This window comes from Anastrepha ludens, chromosome X, assembly GCF_028408465.1.
Source record: "Anastrepha ludens isolate Willacy chromosome X, idAnaLude1.1, whole genome shotgun sequence".
In the NCBI taxonomy this organism is placed as follows: domain Eukaryota; kingdom Metazoa; phylum Arthropoda; class Insecta; order Diptera; family Tephritidae; genus Anastrepha; species Anastrepha ludens.
In genome coordinates, this window is record NC_071503.1 from 44,056,188 (window position 1) to 44,077,765 (window position 21,578).

Here is a 21,578-nt window from a genome sequence, read left to right on the forward strand (position 1 = left end):
CTGAGTAATACCAGAGCTCCTTCCACAACCTCACTGATTGTGGTTGGAAACATTCCTGAAACCATAAGCACTATGTCGTCCGCGTACGCCAAAGTAGTGGTTCGGTTGAATTTGGTAAGGATATTGTTGGCAACTAGTACCCACAGCAGATGACATAAGACTCCTCCCTGAGGGGTTTTCCTGTAGACAGAGCGTATTTTTTTGTATTCTATGCTCCTCTCAATCGTACTTACAACCTCATGAAGAGTTGTCTCTGTGGATTTTCCTTTGAGGTAGGCATATTGAGATGATAAAATCTTTGTGTCTGTAATCTTCTCCCTGAGATATACATCCAACAATCGCTCGAGAGTTTTGAGAATAAAGGAGGATAAGCTGATGGGTCTGAAATCTTTCGCTGTATCATGACCTCGTGTACCAGCTTTGGGGATAAAAGCTCCTTAACCCTCCTCCAGCTTTTTGGAATATGCCCTAACATAAGGCTTTTTCTGAAAAAAACCTCCATCCAAGGAATCGTCAGTTCTCGAGTGTTCCACAGCATGGCAGGGGATATCCCATCTGGTCCGGCTGCTTGTATGGCTCGAAGTTTTTCATCGCCCATAGAATTCTATTGGATGACAGGTTGGATGTTTGAACACTGTTACTATTGTTTTCAATATATTCTGTGTTATCTGTTAGCCTCTGTCCGAGCCTCCTTGATTGCTTTCTTGTATTTCCTAAGGCAATCTTTGTAGGGTTTGAAGTACTTGTGCTTGTAGCAGATATTGAAGATTTCTCTTGTCATTTTCCTGAGTTGACTTAAATTTTCATTCCACCAGGTAGGATAGGTTGTTTTGTCATATGTGGCGGGACATGAAGCTTCAGCCCATTTTGTCAACGAAGCTTCGAAAGCTCTTACTTTCTCATCTAACTCTTCACTTGACGTAATAGTTTTGTTTATGTGTTGAAATTTAGACTGAGTTACTCTACGGAATATGGGCCAGTTTGTTCTTCTAGGGTTTCTATATGGGGTAGGTTTCTCAAGCATGAGATTCATATCTGAGAGAATCCAACTATGGTCCGATAAGGATTTCTTGTCGGATACCCTTCAATTTGTGACCATTTGGGAATTATTGTTTGTGCATAGGGTAAAGTCTAAGACCTCTTCCCAGCCTGGAAAATTTGCCGATCTCGGATAAGTGAAGGTTGGGGTGGTCCCTACACTACATATGTCGAGGTTGGTATGTAATAAGAATTCAAAGAGTGATTCACCTCTTTCATTCGTCTCTGAACTGCCCCAGAGCTCGTTTCTGGCGTTTGCATCGCAGCCCATCAACAATTTATCCTTGTTGTTTAATGCTGATAGGAATCGAGCCACTTCGTGCGGTGGCGCCGGTTTATAATGTAGCATATAATAGGTCTATTTATAAGTTCGTGCGGTTTTACAACAGATGGCGTAACTTGATTATTATTCCATCGATCCACATTTCCAAACATTCATTGGAGAGCTACTGTCGTAAGGCACAAACGTCAGTATAAGTTTTTTATTTGAAGCGTAAACAACAATATTTTTACCACACTTGAAAATGTCGAATTTCGTGCCAAATAATGTGTTTTTGCGGGGAATTCTTCTTCATTATTTTAATATGAAGAAAAAAGCAGCCGAAAGTCATCGTATCTTGGTGGAAGTTTATGGTGAGCATGCTCTATCTGAGCGAACGTGCCAGAAGTGGTTTGCACGCTTTAAAAGTGGTGATTTTGGCTTGGAAGACGAAGAACGCGAGGGTGCGCCGCCAAAGTTCATGGATACCGAATTGGAGGAATTGCTCGATCAAGATCCGGCTCAAACGCAAGAAGAGGTTGCAAAAACTTTGGGAGTTGATCAATCAACCATTTCCAAACGTTTAAAAGCCATGGGAATGATCCGAAAGGTAGGCCATTGGGTGCCGTATGAATTGAAGCCAAGAGACGTTGAACGCCGTTTTATGGCATGCGAACAACTGCTTCAACGGCACAAAAGAAAGGGTTTTTTGCATCGAATTGTGACTGGCGATGAAAAGTGGGTCCATTACGACAATCCAAAACGTCGGGCAACGTATGGATACCCTGGCCATGCTTCAACATCGACGTCGGCGCAGAATATTCATGGCCTGAAGGTTATGCTGTGTATCTGGTGGGACCAGCTGGGTGTTGTGTATTATGAGCTACTGAAACCGAATGAAACGATTACGGGGGATGTCTACCGACGACAATTGATGCGTTTGAGCCGAGCACTGCGAGAAAAACGGCCGCAATACGCCGATAGACACGACAAAGTTATTTTGCAACATGACAATGCTCGGCCACATGTTGCACAAGTGGTCAAAACATACTTAGAAACGCTCAAATGGGATGTCCTACCCCACCCGCCGTATAGTCCAGACCTTGCGCCATCCGATTACTATCTCTTCCGATCGATGCAACATGGCCTGGCTGACCAGCACTTCCGTAATTACGATGAAGTCAAAAAATGGATCGATTCGTGGATTGCGGCAAAACCGACCGAATTTTTCACAAAGGGAATCCGTGAATTGCCAGAAAGATGGGAAAAAGTAGTAGTAAGCGATGGACAATATTTTGAATATTAAATTTGTAACCATTTTACGTCAATAAAGTTTCAAATTTCGAAAAAAACCGCACGAACTTATTCATAGTCCTATTACATTGATGCCAGGTAATAGGACTATGAATAAGTTCGTGCGGTTTTTTTTCGAAATTTGAAACTTTATTGACGTAAAATGGTTACAAATTTAATATTCAAAATATTGTCCATCGCTTACTACTACTTTTTCCCATTTACATTGATGCCAGGTAATAGGACTATGAATAAGTTCGTTTCGGTTTTACAACAGATGGCGTAACTTGATTATTATTCCATCGATCCACATTTCCAAACATTCATTGGAGAGCTACTGTCGTAAGGCACAAACGTCAGTATAAGTTTTTTATTTGAAGCGTAAACAACAATATTTTTACCACACTTGAAAATGTCGAATTTCGTGCCAAATAATGTGTTTTTGCGGGGAATTCTTCTTCATTATTTTAATATGAAGAAAAAAGCAGCCGAAAGTCATCGTATCTTGGTGGAAGTTTATGGTGAGCATGCTCTATCTGAGCGAACGTGCCAGAAGTGGTTTGCACGCTTTAAAAGTGGTGATTTTGGCTTGGAAGACGAAGAACGCGAGGGTGCGCCGCCAAAGTTCATGGATACCGAATTGGAGGAATTGCTCGATCAAGATCCGGCTCAAACGCAAGAAGAGGTTGCAAAAACTTTGGGAGTTGATCAATCAACCATTTCCAAACGTTTAAAAGCCATGGGAATGATCCGAAAGGTAGGCCATTGGGTGCCGTATGAATTGAAGCCAAGAGACGTTGAACGCCGTTTTATGGCATGCGAACAACTGCTTCAACGGCACAAAAGAAAGGGTTTTTTGCATCGAATTGTGACTGGCGATGAAAAGTGGGTCCATTACGACAATCCAAAACGTCGGGCAACGTATGGATACCCTGGCCATGCTTCAACATCGACGTCGGCGCAGAATATTCATGGCCTGAAGGTTATGCTGTGTATCTGGTGGGACCAGCTGGGTGTTGTGCATTATGAGCTACTGAAACCGAATGAAACGATTACGGGGGATGTCTACCGACGACAATTGATGCGTTTGAGCCGAGCACTGCGAGAAAAACGGCCGCAATACGCCGATAGACACGACAAAGTTATTTTGCAACATGACAATGCTCGGCCACATGTTGCACAAGTGGTCAAAACATACTTAGAAACGCTCAAATGGGATGTCCTACCCCACCCGCCGTATAGTCCAGACCTTGCGCCATCCGATTACTATCTCTTCCGATCGATGCAACATGGCCTGGCTGACCAGCACTTCCGTAATTACGATGAAGTCAAAAAATGGATCGATTCGTGGATTGCGGCAAAACCGACCGAATTTTTCACAAAGGGAATCCGTGAATTGCCAGAAAGATGGGAAAAAGTAGTAGTAAGCGATGGACAATATTTTGAATATTAAATTTGTAACCATTTTACGTCAATAAAGTTTCAAATTTCGAAAAAAAACCGCACGAACTTATTCATAGTCCTATTACCTGGCATCAATGTAAAAAGTCCTATTACATTGATGCCAGGTAATAGGACTATGAATAAGTTCGTGCGGTTTTTTTTCGAAATTTGAAACTTTATTGACGTAAAATGGTTACAAATTTAATATTCAAAATATTGTCCATCGCTTACTACTACTTTTTCCCATTTACATTGATGCCAGGTATAGGACTATGAATAAGTTCGTGCGGTTTTTTTTCGAAATTTGAAACTTTATTGACGTAAAATGGTTACAAATTTAATATTCAAAATATTGTCCATCGCTTACTACTACTTTTTCCCATCTTTCTGGCAATTCACGGATTCCCTTTGTGAAAAATTCGGTCGGTTTTGCCGCAATCCACGAATCGATCCATTTTTTGACTTCATCGTAATTACGGAAGTGCTGGTCAGCCAGGCCATGTTGCATCGATCGGAAGAGATAGTAATCGGATGGCGCAAGGTCTGGACTATACGGCGGGTGGGGTAGGACATCCCATTTGAGCGTTTCTAAGTATGTTTTGACCACTTGTGCAACATGTGGCCGAGCATTGTCATGTTGCAAAATAACTTTGTCGTGTCTATCGGCGTATTGCGGCCGTTTTTCTCGCAGTGCTCGGCTCAAACGCATCAATTGTCGTCGGTAGACATCCCCCGTAATCGTTTCATTCGGTTTCAGTAGCTCATAATGCACAACACCCAGCTGGTCCCACCAGATACACAGCATAACCTTCAGGCCATGAATATTCTGCGCCGACGTCGATGTTGAAGCATGGCCAGGGTATCCATACGTTGCCCGACGTTTTGGATTGTCGTAATGGACCCACTTTTCATCGCCAGTCACAATTCGATGCAAAAAACCCTTTCTTTTGTGCCGTTGAAGCAGTTGTTCGCATGCCATAAAACGGCGTTCAACGTCTCTTGGCTTCAATTCATACGGCACCCAATGGCCTACCTTTCGGATCATTCCCATGGCTTTTAAACGTTTGGAAATGGTTGATTGATCAACTCCCAAAGTTTTTGCAACCTCTTCTTGCGTTTGAGCCGGATCTTGATCGAGCAATTCCTCCAATTCGGTATCCATGAACTTTGGCGGCGCACCCTCGCGTTCTTCGTCTTCCAAGCCAAAATCACCACTTTTAAAGCGTGCAAACCACTTCTGGCACGTTCGCTCAGATAGAGCATGCTCACCATAAACTTCCACCAAGATACGATGACTTTCGGCTGCTTTTTTCTTCATATTAAAATAATGAAGAAGAATTCCCCGCAAAAACACATTATTTGGCACGAAATTCGACATTTTCAAGTGTGGTAAAAATATTGTTGTTTACGCTTCAAATAAAAAACTTATACTGACGTTTGTGCCTTACGACAGTAGCTCTCCAATGAATGTTTGGAAATGTGGATCGATGGAATAATAATCAAGTTACGCCATCTGTTGTAAAACCGAAACGAACTTATTCATAGTCCTATTAGTATATTGCCGATTTCTGCAACTCCACTTTCACCACAGTAAAAGCAGGAGTACTAAAATTAGAACTCAGAAAAGTTTTTAAGTGTTTTTTAATGACTATGCATGATCGGGGTTTACCATCCGATTTAGTATAGAATATGTTGATGTTATTTTTATGTTCAAACCCTTTAACATCATTGCCTCTGCCCCAGGGTTCCTGTATAAATCCGATGTCGATGTCCCCTTCCCTGAGGAAAACATCCAAGTTGCCTGTAGCACATTTCGAGTGCTGCAGATTCACCTGTATGGCTTTAGGCATCGGGTTCGTTGTCGTCTTCAGCGAGGTAGAGCTTTTCTACCTGTATATTGCTGTAGACCTCATCTAGGTCGTTCTCATTTGCATTGCTGTCGGCTTTAAAAATTTTCAGTTTGGCCTTTCTTAGACCAAACCGCATTTTGTTGTCGGGTTTTTTGAGTATTGGCAAGCACTCATCGTTAATCTGCAAAACGAATGACATGCTGCTCATTTGAGGTTTTTCTGCCTTCACGATTGCCCAGTCGTCCATCGGCACCGCAGGGATGTGTGATTTTAGGGACTTCAGTACATCTGCACCGCTAAGTGCATCACTGGTAGCCAAATGCGAGCGCGAGGAGGGCAAACTATGTCCTCGGCCGGAATAAGGTTAAGCTTTCCAGTGAGCTGCTGATCTCAGCAACGCACTTTTATAGGACAACCCTTGACCTGTCGTCGTCGCACTTGATTACCCTACAGCCTCGAAGTACTCCTGCAGAAGCGAAGGAAGGGAGAGCTCCGCCCTGTGCTCCAACTACATGCTTTTCTAGCACAAGCTTGCACAGTTTAGCCTTCACTTGCCCCCATTTCTGCAGGACTACTTTGCCACTATTAGTAATCTCGTCGATCAGTGCGTCGAGAAGGTTATCCTTAACCACCTCGTTGTTTTGTTGTGACTTCGATGCTGTTAGACACCTTAGATCTCTTCGGTGCCTGATCCAACATCCGCTTGGTGTGTTTGAGAGAAAGATTCTGCGCAAGATTTTTGAACCTTTGCACGTTGGCAACGGAGAATATCACAGGCGATGGAACGATGAGCTGTATGAGCTTTACGACGATATAGACATAGCAACGAGTATTATGGGGAAGTAATGGGGTCCCCGCGGCAGTACCCCCTACCGCGTTAAGGACCCAGTTACTCTCAAAGGCGGTCAGGTATTCGAGAAGGAAGGTCTGTTCGCGATGCACGTGTTTTAATTCCCTGCACCATTCAGTCCTCGGCACGATTCCAAGCACACCTGGACTTGGAAATGTGTTGGTATGGATGATTGAACGAACACTACCCCCGCCGTTTCGTGAATGGGTGGTCAGCCAATCCCTATACGGAGCTTCCCTCTTAGTTCATGGTGGGTTAAATTCCTAAATAGAATTTACCCTTCATATAAGCCTCATCCCCGCGACAAGGAGACCAACATGATAAGGCAAAAACTAAATGCTACTCTCGAAAATTATTTCAACGAAGAGCGGTATTGTACTTTGCTTTTAGTTATATTGTCAGTGCCAATTTTTTTAATTTTCATTCTGCCTTCAAAACGTTTGTTTTATCCTTGCATATTTTGAGTTGTTATACACAATTTAATTATTTGCTTCGATAAGGATGGATTCTGTTTACATACTAACCTAAAACAATTTTATTTTCAATCCACATTCTACAAAATTGTACTAAAAAATATTTAATTATTCTAAGAGGGGAAGTTGTACATATTTTAACTTACAGCGGCCGTCGTAACCGAATGGGTTGGTGCGTGACTACCATTTGGAATTCGGTGTTCGTAGGCTCGCATCTCCGAAAAACGCCAAATGAAGCAAACCTTTTCTCTAATAGCGATCCCTCCTTTTGTGAAACAACATCAAGTCTCATGACAAAATAGGAGAATGAGTTCGGCCAAACACCCAAAAACGGGGGAAACGACTATTATATAAATATATAGAAGAAAAGGACTTTCAGTCCAATACACTTAAAAAAATTAAAGGGCCAACTTGCCTTGCAAATCAAACACTAAAAGATCAAAGTTAGAATTACAAAGTTTATTAATTATACAGATAAACGTTACAACTAGAGTTAGTGTCCACTACGCAACTGCCCCTTGATGTGCGCTGCAGGCCTTTATAGGTTTTGGTCGTTCTGCTGCCTTCAGGTGCGCTGTGTCTTGGTACGCTGGCTCCGCCCCTAGCTTCCCACGGTTGGCATGCACTGGTGGCATGTGCAAGTATTTCACAATCGTGTGAAACATAATTTGCTGACGCTACGTCTGGCTCTGTTCTTAGTGCGTAAGCATTAGTACGTGGTACTTGATATGCAATTGGCCTTGACTTAGGGTGTTGGGTTGCCCTATGGAATCACAGCGATTATGCTGATGCAGCGGCACGTGTATCGGTAGGGTGTGGGAATGCCATATGCGTCCCGCAGATTAGGTGACGAAGGACGTTTCTCGATCCTTCGACTAAGTTGGTTCTCGATTTTTATTTCGGGTAAGTGGATCCTTGCTGTGAGCTTCCTCCAGATAAACCAAATTATTACCGTAAGTAACAGTAGTCCCGATCCCTCGGATAATATGAACCAATTCGTCTCAGACTTAAGGTGCTTCAATATTTGCAAGTTGTCAATTGCCATTCCATGTACCAGATCGAGGTTTATAGCCATTGTGCGGTTCGTGACGCTAGTTAAGATTGGTGGGAGCACCTGAACTCCTGAGGTCGTAATGCTTGAATATGTTTTGTTGTTGATTATTACCGTCTCGTTGTCTACCCGGAGAATATAGGAACCGTTAAGATCAGTAGTGGTTTTACCTGAACTTATGTTGCCAACGAAATTGTTCAGGAAAATAGTATCATCTTTGATTACTTCGATGGTAGATGCGTTGCTTGCCAAGTAAGGACAACTTGTTTCTCCGCCCTTGAGGAGACGAGCCAAACAACCAACCTCCGGTAGCAGGTCCAAGGATTTCTTTTCACATACCATTGCTGAGGATAAGTGCAAACAGTCTCCCCTTATGCCAAACGTCTCCTGTTTGATTATAATTATAGTTTTGTACGCCAATTCTATCCGATGGCCCTTCTGGACATTAGCTCGTGTGATAAGGTGGTTGAATCTTTCCTCCGTGACCTTAGGCAGAGATAACACGTACAGCAATAGCGTGTTGTTGGTGTAGATCGAAGGTTTGCTATACTCGATGGCTTCAATGGCATTACTGTATGGGAGGATGTCAATCTCGCCAACAAGCTGGTGAACTTCTTCCTTGCTTAAGAGGTTGCTATTGACGATGCCAGCCTTAGCCATTTGGCAGGCGCGTATCAGCTCGTTCACGTCTTCCTTCAGAATAGCTATCTTGTTTTGGACATCCTGCTCGAGCCTTTCCCTGGTTCTACGATCGACGACGTCATTTGTGATCGTCACAATGCTGTTTAGCTTCTGCAATAGTTCGTTAGTTTTTTTGAAAATTGCATTGTTTACCTTGTATTGCCTGTTACTATTTGGGTTAAGGGAGTTTTCGTTGTTAAGGACCTTATCCCAGTTGAGCGCATCTGGTGAACCAGCTATCCATTTCCAGGCAGACCCTTTCCAATTGATGGATCGCTTCGATCTCGCAAGTTTGTGCCCTCTCAGTTCCTCCAAATGTGTGCGAATTCTGTTTAGTTGGAATAGTAGTACTTCCGTGGTTGTTGTTGTTTCATTGAGGTTGGTTAGTAAATGTTCCAGTTGATTCGTTTCTATTACGTGAATGAGCTTAAAGTGTCCATCGATGATCCAGCCGTACCCATCTCGTATAGTGGCCAATGGTGAGCCTATTTCAAATATCTCATAAGAGTGCGCAGAGGCAGATGCTATGAATTATAGTAATGTTAGTAACTTGTTTGCTTACATAAAAAATAGAAAATTATCATCTTAGTATCTATTTTACTAAGTTATTCTATGGAATTTCAAATAATTCATTCGAACAAAATTATCATCTTAGTGTCTATATTACTAAGCTATTCTATGAAATTTCAAAATAATTCATTCGAACAGTAAATTTCTTACGAGTATGATAACTTAGTGTCTACTCTTTATTCTAGAGACTTATCCTAGTTTTGAGTTGCGCAATGGAAGGTGAATTAGTAAAAGCTGGTGAAGTCTATTGAGTTAAAGAAGGTTTTTCTATTTTCGTTAGTTGGGAACCCAGTAGTGAAGTAGTTGGTTAAATTGGTTGTAAGTTGCCTTAAGCTCGATTAGTGTTATTTTAGTTATCGAAAGGTTTAAAATTGTTAGTTGGTTATGAAAAAATTTCAAATTGTTAATTAGTTAATTTGTTAATAAATTTAATTAAAATTTTTTCTTTTTTCTTTTTTATTTATATTTTTTTTATATTAGAATTTAATTTAAATTTTTTCTTTTTTATTTATATTTTTTTTATATTAGCGCTGCCTTTTGCGCATGTTTGCTTTTCCATATTTTTGGACCCATCTTTATTTGTTGTAAAAAAATTGTGTTATAAATTTTTGCATTGGAATATGGGTATTAACTTGACTATGGAAGGTCCGCGTTGGTCCCTTTTAGTCGCAAGCGTTTATGATTGCAAGCGACCTACTCATGGCACGGATGACTTCACGCAAGTAAGCAGAAGATCATTTTGAGGGAATTGAGCCCCTCCGCATCGGTTATCCCACACCAGTGAGAAAAGTGGAATTGAACCACTATAACTTCAACGGCTACAGGCGCGTTAACGCTTGCATTCGTACCTCCGAATTCTACTGATCTTTAGCTTCTTATTAACCCTTTGACCAATGGTATCTCATACTTCAATGCTTAGTAATTTAGTAATTTTTTGGCAGCATTCCTTTTTTTTGTTTTTCTTTGCACCTTTTAGGTGTTTATGTACAACTTAGTTGCGTATTTTTGCATCGGAATGTAGGCGTTTCTCTCAGCTGACATTGGAAGGCTCGCGTTGATCCCTTTTAGCCATAAGCGCTGATAGTTGCAAATGGCCTACTCATGGCACGAGTGGCTTCACGTCAATTAAAGCAGAGACCTCGTGTTGGAGTTGAACCACACCGATTGCAATCATTCGGACCATCGAGTTATTTGGAATTGAACCAACATCTGACTACATCGGCTGCAAAAAATTTGCACCCATACCCTGGGACCAGAGAATCTAAGCATAAGATTTGCCTTGTGACCAATGTTATCTTTAGATGTTTTTTACATCCGCTTTGTGGAACTTTTTTCCTGTTTGCGTTAGTATTGTTGCGTTTCGATTTTCTTCAATCGTTTCTTTTTTATATAATGGCTTTTGTTTGGCCTTAATTTGTTTGTTTGAAATGAACACCTCATCTCCGGTATCGAAAGAACGCGGAGGGGTGCGTTTGGTGTTCAACCTTGCGTTTCTGACCTCCTGCTCCCTTTCTAATAGAGCTTTTATGTCCTCCATGGTTTTTTCCCTGAAATTTACCAAACCCTGATAATGTATTCTTGAGGTCCGGTTGAGAAATATGTCCGCCGGTTTTCGCTTGATAACGGAGTGAACGGTGTAGTTATACCTGTCTACAGCAATTGAAATGCGTTCTTTAGGGGTGAGCCGGCTAAACTCAACCGAAATACAGCGGTACATTTCTATCAATGTTGAGTGTAAACGCTCAACCTGACCATTACTTTCACTTCTTTGTGTTGGGGTTTGATAAACCTCTATACCTAGTGATCGGATATAATTTAGGACAAGAGGGGTTAAAAATCCCCTTTCATTGTCCATAACCAGCATTTTTGGCACGGAAAAACAGTGCAGGAGAACAGTAAGCTTCCTCCGAATGTGAATTGAAGATTTATTTTTTATTGGGAATAACTTAGCAAATTTCGTAAATTTGTCGATTGCGCTAAGATATTTCTGCTTCTCCATCTCAAAAATATCGATGTGCAGAATTTCGCAGGGATAACTAGGTACCGGCGTCGGTTGAAGGAACGGTTTCGAGGGACGCCTGTCGTATTTGTTTAGTTTGCAAGTATCGCATTGCTTGACATAGTCTCTGATCTGCCTGGACATTGAAGGAAAGTAAAATTGTACTAGTATCTGTAGTTTATTCTCGCGAGGGTTTCTATGGGCTCGCCTATGCTCTTTCTCGATTATTTCATATACCCTGTCAGGAATTGTAACATCTTCTACTAATCGCTGTGTTATCCTGATTCTGTTGGCATTAAAACTTCGATTTTCTAGCCCTTGGCTGTTTAACTTTTTTCCACTTTCAATTTTTGTAGCTCTTGGCTATTTAAAGGAGAATTTATTTTTATTTTCCCTTAGAACTTTTTTCACTTTCACTTTTGTAGCCCTTGGCTGTTTAAAAATTGTATTATATTTTTTATTAAATTTTTCCTCTCTATTTTAAGAACCTTTAAATTTGTAGCTTTTTTCCTTCACTTTATTTTGTAGCTTCTTAGCTTTTTCACTTTTAATTTTTGTGAATCTTTTCACTATATTTTCTAGCTCTTAGCTAATTCCAACTTATTTTTTCACTTCACTACTGGTCCCTGCTCGGGCGCCAGAAAAGGACTTTCAGTCCAATACACTTAAAAAAATTAAAGGGCCAACTTGCCCTGCAAATCAAACACTAAAGGATGAAAGTTAGAATTACAAAGTTTATTAACTATACAGATAAACGTTACAACTAGAGTTAGTGTCCACTACGCAACTGCCCCTTGATGTGCGCTGCAGGCCTTTATAGGTTTTGGTCGTTCTGCTGCCTTCAGGTGCGCTGTGTCTTGGTACGCTGGCTCCGCCCCTAGCTTCCCACGGTTGGCATGCACTGGTGGCATGTGCAAGTATTTCACAATCGTGTGAAACATAATTTGCTGACGCTACGTCTGGCTCTGTTCTTAGTGCGTAAGCATTAGTACGTGGTACTTGATATGCAATTGGCCTTGACTTAGGGTGTTGGGTTGCCCTATGGAATCACAGCGATTATGCTGATGCAGCGGCACGTGTATCGGTAGGGTGTGGGAATGCCATATGTTGGATGCCGCAGCGTGTTAACTTAGATATACATATTAAATAATATATGCACTTAGTTACTCAGCCCTATCATAGAATCCGTCGTAGGAAAACTTCGAATACGAATGTCTACTACGAATACGAAAAAATTGTAATCGTGGGTTACATGTGAACATGATAAAAGTAATGCCAAACTCAAATGTCAAATTTTCGATATATCGACAACAGCTCACTTCAATATAAACAAGATAATTTAGCAAAAATCTTCAAGTCTTTTGCCAAGTTAGCTGAATTTTCAAATTAAAATGTATTCGTCGACATGTATGGTTGTGTTAATGGAGGAGGAAAGTGAGAGAAGCAAACGGAGTCTCAGAATTGAGCGAAAAATATTGAGAGATGCAAGCAGCCCTCTCGATATGGACGACACAATATAAGTGCTTGCCTTTTTGTTAGAGAAGTTTACTTATATACGGTTTAAATAGGTTTGTCCAGTTCTCCGACTATCCACTGTTTTACGGTTTCTTTTGCTAAATGATGTATAAGATGGAATTCTATAAAAAATATAGATTTCCTGGCATCATTTTGTGTGTGGATGGGACGTACATAAAAATTATTTCCCCTACTCAAAGCCATGATTGATTTCTCCTTCATTAGCTCCAGCAAAGTGGCGTACTGCTGCCGTGTTGCAACTTTACACCTGTAGAAGTCACATAAAAGTACATATACTTAAAAAATTTCCTTTTATTTATAGTTTAGTTAATATAGGGCTAACATTTTATGTTTTTTTTATTTGTTTCCTTTTAAATCCTCTTGTTATTTGTCGTTCTTATTTGCCCGTTAGTTTAACGTCGTCGTAGAAAAATTGTACAAAACTCTGAGATTTAACGTTAGGAGTGTATTTAGTGAATGCTACTCTACAAATTTCGAATGTACGTTCGGTGTATGATTACCATTTCTTATATATGTATATAGCAAAACTGATTAAAAAATCAAAAAAGTTTGTTGAGATGTGGAATCAGCGGTATAAGGTGTACAAAAATGTTGATGACTTTTCCGAGCGCGGCTTGAAGCGAGTGACGTGATCGTCCAACTTTTTAAGAGGGACCCTTCTTTGTGACTACGGCAAACACGATCAGTTTTTGCTAAAAAGTGAATAGATGTGAGTATAAACACCATCGAACGACGTCTAAAGGAGGCGAACATATCCTACCGTCCCACATCATCAAAACCACTACTCTCAGAAAAACACATTGACAAATGTGAATGTTGACCTGCTCCCTTAAAGTTTTTGATTTGTTTGATAGCAAATTGTTTGCTTTTCTCTCCAGCTCACCGTAACGAAACTAATATTGTGGTTTCCATCACGCCATGGACGGGCAACATCATTGGGTGTGGGTTTTGTAATGCTTTTTATTGTAAATGGCTTTTAGGCGACGGCTTCTAACCCTAGCGTAGAGGGTATGTATGCATATAAGCAATATCTATATATATTAATAGAGACTTTCAGCTATTATCTTTTTAAACAACTGTTTAATGACGCACGTTTCGTGTTTTATTTCACTGTCAAACATCTTCAGTTTGGTCTATAATTTAACCATGAACCGTCTTACAAACGAACAACGCTTGCAAATCATTGAATTTTATTATTAGAAAGTTAAGAAAGTTTATCGCGCGAATCGTCCATTTTATGGTCAGTTTAATCGACCCACTGAAGCGGCTATTCGAGCTATTGTGACTAAATTTAGAACCAAATTTACATTATTCGACATCAAACCACCAACACGCTTACGTAGAGTGCGAACTGAAGACAATACCGCAGCTGTATCGGCCAGTGTTAATGATGACCATCAATTATCGATTCGTCGCAGTTCGCAACAATTGGGCATCTGTTACTCAACAACGTGGAAAATATTTTTTTGCCCAAAATGCAAGAGCTTGTCTTGCATGACATGTGCCACATGCCACACAGCACGCGTAACAATGGACTTGTTGAGAGGCGAGTTCGGTGAACATTTTATTTCACGTTCGGGACCTGTCAATTGGCCAGCCAGATCGTGCGATATAACGCCTTTAGATTATTTTTTGTGGGGCTATGTTAAAGCTCATGTCAATTCAGACAAGCCTGCTTCAATTAACGCATTGGAAGACAACATTGAAGCATTTATGTATATGTGAGATTCCGGCCGAAACATTGGAAGGAGTATGCCTAAATTGGACTAAGCGGATGGACCATTTGAAGCGCAATCGCGGTCAACATTTGCATAAAATAATCTTCATACATTAAATTATATGGACTGTACTATCGATTTAAATAAAAATTTCATACATTTTTCTGAATTTTACGTGTGTTTTTTAAAAAACTTTCCTATAGCTTCTAAAAAATCACCCTTTATATATATATATGTATATATATAATTGAGTATTGAATTTACCTTATGTTCAGTCGTATGTTCCAGAAATATTGAAATATGTGCATATAGAGTAGGTCAAGAATGACTTTTGGCATAGAAAATAAATTCAATTTTTCGACTTCATTAGCAAAAAATAGCACTCTTTATTTATCTTTGACTTCTTTTTTGTACTGATTCATAATTATTCACAGCATTTAAAGGGAATTAACCCTCCATTAGGCGCGTGGACTACGTTCGTAGTCCAACTTATTTTTCTGTTGTAATATTTTATAAAAAAAAATTTTTTTTTGCTGGTAAATGTTTATTTATATTATTTTAAACGCCTAAATATATATAGACTTACTTTCTTTCATATTAACTTTCATTATAAAAAAATTAAAACAGTGAATTGATGTTCTTTTGAGCTGTTTAATGGCAAGTTTTTAAAATATAATATTAGCAGAATTGAAGTGTTTAATAAAAACAATCAATCAAACTCATTCGTATAATAATAAACTAAACTTGTATCTAGTACAAACTGACCAGTAAAAAAATATAAGGGTATACAAAAGAGTAAACATAGTTCAAATATAGAACATATTTTATTCTGCCAAACGGCGGTGCACACATCTCTCATATGGTCTTTGCATGCATATTAATTATTGGCTGTACAACTAATTAATTTCGTATTTTTTTGTTAAAAACCCATTTATTTAAGTATAAAAGTGAAAAAATATTTTATTCAAATTATTGTCTATCGGAAGCGGCAACTTTTCCCCATCTTTCAGGCAATTTATGGGTTCCATCCCAAAAAAAAACTTCTCATCTTTTGCGCCGAGAAAGTCATCAAGCCATTTTTTAGTACCTTCAACATTTGTGAACCGTATTCCAGAAAGGTGATTCTGCATCGACCGAAACAAGTGGTAATCAGAAGGAGCTATGTCTGGGCTGTAAGGCGGGTGAGGTAGAAATTGCCATGCGTCATTTTCCAAATAATTTTTGGCCGGTACTGCAACATATGGCCAAGCATTGTCATGATAGAAGATCAATTTATCGTGTCTGGTCGCCCCTTCTGGCCGTTTTTCGGCTATTGCTTGCTTCAAACGTGTCAGCTCATGTACAGCACACCTTTCTGATCCCACCAAATACAGAGCATTACCTTCAAACCATAATTAGTTGTACTCTCCTTGAGCAAATATAGCATAGCCGAATACAATTTACCTCGGGTTGTGGAGGCGGTAAGGGGTCTTCTAAACCAAGTAAGTGCCGGGCTCGGCGCCGCACTTCCCTTGACACGTTTGGAATGGTTGATCGTTCTTCAATTTGAGGTGTTATTAGCTTCCAAGCAATCATTTCAATAAAATCAGATCTTAAAACTTTTTTTTCCGGATCCTTAGCTTTATAAACGCAAGTAGCTTTGATTGGAGATACCTATATTTAGCAAGTTGTAGAATACTACCATTGGCCATCGATTTGTTGTTCTCGCTACATTGTACTTTTCTCACTTCTGATCTACCAAATCCACGCCGATTTTCATTTTGTTATAGCAGGTTATTATTTCGGGTAACTTTTTGTCACCACTTTCTTGGTCAATCGAATTATCATGATGAATTGACGAAATGAGAATAACGGTTTTGTTTTTCTTTGGAGAATATGAAGTTATTGTGTACTTTTTTTGAAAACCAAAAAGTGGAGTTTTTTCTTCTCTGTCTTTTCTTGGGAAGAACTCTGGGGGAATCTCCCGTTTATTTTTCGCATAGTACCGATGTATGTCAGCTTCTTTTCATTAAGTAATTGCTTAACAAGTGGTACACTGGTAAACCACTTGTCGCCAGTTATATTGCGGTGTGTTCCTTCTACTGGCCTCACCAATCGGAGAACAACTTCATATGAATAATTACTAAGCTTGTATGGTCCGTCAAGTTGAGTTCCCACGTAAGGCTCAAGATTAAATGTATAAAAAGCTTTTGCATCGACTAACGCAAACATCTTTAGCTCATATTTATCCGGCTTACTAGGTATATACTGTTTAAAGGAGGATCGTCCTCTAAAAGCCAATAACTGCTCATCTATTATCACAAATTAACTTTGAACAATTTTTTTTTTAAATTAGCCACGCTTACATAACAACAAACAAATACGTCTATGATTGGCGCAAATTTATCCACTTCTCTCCAATCATTTCTTGTTCTAATGTCATCAAACCTTAGGCATCTTACCAAAAATCTAAAACGCTTTTCACTCATTGCCAGGTAACATAATTCCACGCCGTTTTCTTTTGAGTTATCCCATATTTTGTGAGCATTTTTCTCGAGCTTCTCACGGTTCCAATTAGAAATAGAATTCCAATAAAGGCACTAATTTCATTTTCGTTAGTTATTCTTGCATCCCTTTCCCTTTCAAATTTCTTTTTGATTTTTTCAATATATATATTTGTTGAATCAGTTATCTTGTGAATAGTATTGTCAGTTAGAAAAAGTTGAATACAATCAATCTCCGAAGCTACACTTCGAGTGTTATCTTTTGGACCAGGAAAAAGTTTTATATTATTGTGGGAACGAATGCGTACCTGTAAATTAGCTCTCATTTTTTCCACTTTGTTGTTTTGAACCTTTGAACCTTCCTCTTCGCTAGACAGCTCATCTAACCATTTCGTCCAAACAGTAATCTCTATATAAAACAAAAAATCTTAATTTCTGCACTGAAATATTTGTTGCAGTGAATAGTCGCTAATTATGAAAATACTAAGATTTATAAATAATTCTATTTATAATATAACTTACCTAGGTGTTCCAACATTCAAACTTTTAAATTGTGCACTCTGTAAAAACAGTTACGTAATTAGGCGCATGGATTACAATTTTAGTCCACTCGTATTTAACTTCAAATAAACGGCCTAATCGTGGGTCTACTCTTTCAATTTTGTACTAAATTAGTAGCTCTGCATAATATAGACAGCTGTTCAAACGGGAATCGACATCTCCAAGCTAAGTTTAAATTGGCTACTGATTAACGTTGGGTGGATTACATATGTAATCCACGCGCCTAATGCAAGGTTAGTAAAAAAAATCTAAATTGTTTGGAAAAACAACAACTAAAGCAACAAATATCACACTATTTCGACACTGCCAATACACTGTTTTTACATTTGCCTTTTTGAATTTCTTTAGAATGTGTTGCGCGAATAACTTCGATTTACCGTTATCTCTGCTTTGCAATGATCACTTTGATGCTTTCGCTTTACGATTCAGTGAAAATTGTTTGCTTTATTCGGACTTCAAATTTAAATATTGTGTTTTCAAAATGCATGCCAAAAGATTATCTTTTGCTATTACGCAATTATCATGTTATTTTATAATTCCCACTTGTGTAAAAGTGTTCAGGAATTGTCTGAAATGTTTTGGGTAACAAGTCAAATAGTTTATAATGTTATAAATCGAGCGGAAAAACAGGGTAGAATAGAGCAAAAGCGTGCATGTGGGTTTAGAACTAAAATGACTTGACGTGCAGAACGCTTGATGATCCCAAAATTGGATCAAATCCGACATTTTCCTTCAGAACGAAGGGTGTGCTATTGTTGTCTCTCATGAAGGAAAGCGGCAAGCCATACTGCATCAGAAATATTCATCGGCATCAGCAAAAAATCATTTCTGTCCGCTCAAAATGTAGAAAAACGCCTGTCTTTTGCTTTGAACCACATTTCCGAACCAGAAGATTATTGGGACGACGTTATATTTTCCGAGGAGACAAAATTAATGCTGTGTTATTAATGAGTCCATAAAAAACATCCAAAGAATGCAGCAGCACTGTAATAATTTAGGAATGGTTGAATATACCGAATGTGTACGTAAAAAATTGGTTAATTCCATGAAAAAGCGGCTGCAAAATGTTATTGAAGCTAATGGTTATCATACCAAATATTAAATTAATAAAATATATATTTTATAAAAAATATTGCGATATGAAAGTTGGTAAACAGTTTATTGACAGTGTCAAAATAGTGTGTTATTTGTTTTTGTTGCTTTCGTTGTTTTTTTCAAAGACTTCGAAGTTTTTGTTATTAATTTCCTATAAACGCTGTTAATAAATATTAATCAATACATAGGTATAGTAAAAAGAAGTTAAAGGTAAATAAAGAATACTGTTTTTTACTTTTAATTATTTTTAATTTAATTTTAATTTAATAACCACAGCATAATGAACACAAAATTAAAGCATTATATACATACATACATAGAAATATTTACATACTTATATATGTACAATATATGTATACATATACACATATGTATGTATATATAATTGGCAATTGAACCCTGTGTTGGTTCTTTGGGTGAACTCGAACCTTTTCTAATTTGTAGTATGTGTCTTGTTTTTGTTCCACAAATGGAATGCTTTTTCATAGCAGAAATACACTTAGAGGTTTGCGTTGGGGGGCGACCGCTATTAGAAAAAACATTTTCTATCTTCTTAGTGTTTTGTGCTCACATCGGGTTTTGAGCACGGGTACTACCGAATAGCAGCCACGCACCATTTGCCATTGCCATTGTCATTACCAACAAAGTCCATTTAATATATACATCTATATTTTCCATAACTATATATATATGTACATCTATATACATATATGCATTGATAAAATTCTTTCGATTTCGTTCTTTATGCGGCTTTTGCTGCTGCTTCTTTTTACAGCTGTACTTGAACAGGAGTCGGTGTAAAGAATACTGGCGCACAAATCCGCCATTACATACTGAATCGCATAGGCAACATTCGACTGCAGACGCAGAGACGCAGGCGACGGCACGTCAAGTGCTGCGAAAATCGCTGTGGCGTGTGCACGGGTGGAGACCTTGCCGTAGTTAAATCCCGTCGCACACCATACAACAGAAGTTGGCAGCGGTCGTTGGCTGCCAATCTTGCAATAGAATTGTGCGCGCGTTGCTTCCAGACGTGCGTTCGTGCGTTTGCGTAGTGCGAAGCAACGGAAAAGTAAAAGTGCATGCCAAGAACTGCAGCGACGGCACAATTCTCTTTTCATGTAACACCCAGCATCGTCGAGTGGACGAAATCAACACTTCAGCAGCGGCTACAATACAACAACAAAAAATACAACTACTTTAAAAAAATCAAACGGAAATTACGTACAAAACCAAAAGAAGAATACAATTATTTGAATTTTGTGCATAAGATAGTCGTTATGGTACCTAATAATAAAGCTGGTTTAAAAAACATAATGTTATTGCCGCATAGCTGATGCAACCATAGTGAAGAGAAGCCGATTAAGGAGATATACCTAGAGGAATTTGGTGTACAGCCATGAGAATAATCATGTAGCTAACAAACAGGTTCTTACGTATGTGTGTAATTTAATAGTGTTGGGTTGCATTCAGTTTCAGTAGCGTGCTTAGCGGCGAGAGGGAAGCGAGAGTGAACGAGTAGTGAAAGTGAACGAATTTAACGGTATATAGCTGCGATACAAATTTGTCGCCATTGTTGTTATTTAACCGATAAAAGTGTTTATGTGCGATACGAAAGTGCTGGTGAAATAAACGAAAGCGAGAAAAACAATAACAACAATACAAATGCTAACATAAAAAAAAAAACAATATAAAACAATTTTAAGTTATTAAAATAAAATGTGATTTTAAAAATAAGTAAAATTTTGAAATAATATATGTGTGTATAATATACATACATATGTACGCATGCATGGACGGATAAGGAATTATAGAAAATAGGTACGATGTGCATTTTAAACTACAGTAAATAGCTAATAACAATAATAACAAAATCTCACGTTAATGAAATAGTTAAAAGGAAACAACGAAAAAAATAAAAATTAACATTACCAGCGCTATCAAATAACATCAATAAGAACTATTACAAAATTGCCAAGCAATGCAAATAAAAAACTGAATTTACCCGTTGAAAAAACAACATGCGAACAAGTGTGCAATTAAAAAGTGTCATTGTAAACCTGTCAAAATATAAATCGGTAATTATATACTTTACGGAGTACATGGAGAAATTAATCAAAAACGTCAATCGGTACGTATTGACCCCAGGAGAACAAAAGTGCTCCAGAAGGAGCAAAATGTTTTTTTTTCTACGTAAAAGGTATTTAAAAAACAACACTTTCATATTGTTCCTCATCTCAATCACTAAATACTCAAAAGTTAATACACTTAGGAGTCAAACTTCCCTTTTTCTTTACACAAGGTAATATATATAAACTAAAATACATATATTTTTGTTCAAAAATTGCATAAATATTAATATTAACAATGTTTGTGTGACGAACGGATAATGAACTAAAATATGATTGGTAATGCCACTCTTCCTTAACATAGTTATAACGTGTTTAGACTACGCGCGATTCCAAATTGTATAGTGTTTTTTTTATAGGCTCTTTTTTTAAATATTTTAATAAATAGATTATTATTTTTCTCAAATACGAGGTTGTTCAACAAGTTTTGCGGTTCGATGAAAAACACAATTTTATGGTTTGAAATGCACTTAATTATTGAGTATAGTCTGACCGGCGGCCGCCGTAGCCGAATGGGTTGGTGCGTGACTACCATTCGGAATTCGGAGA

General features: G+C 38.6%; 1 protein-coding gene across 9 annotated transcripts in view; it reads left to right on the plus strand.

Moving 5' to 3' along the window:
- Positions 1–21,578, plus strand: part of LOC128870479 (protein pangolin, isoforms A/H/I/S-like) — a 306,016-nt gene that overhangs the window by 124,896 nt on the left and 159,542 nt on the right. For 5 of the 9 annotated variants that reach the window (XM_054113155.1, XM_054113156.1, XM_054113153.1 and 2 more), the window contains exon 3: positions 19,676–20,978. The gene's annotated coding sequence lies outside the window, so the exon portion shown is untranslated. Of the gene's footprint in view, positions 1–19,675; positions 20,979–20,998; positions 21,101–21,578 lie in introns of those variants that run through there. The other 4 variants (XM_054113158.1, XM_054113160.1, XM_054113154.1 and 1 more) reach the window with 3 other exon arrangements.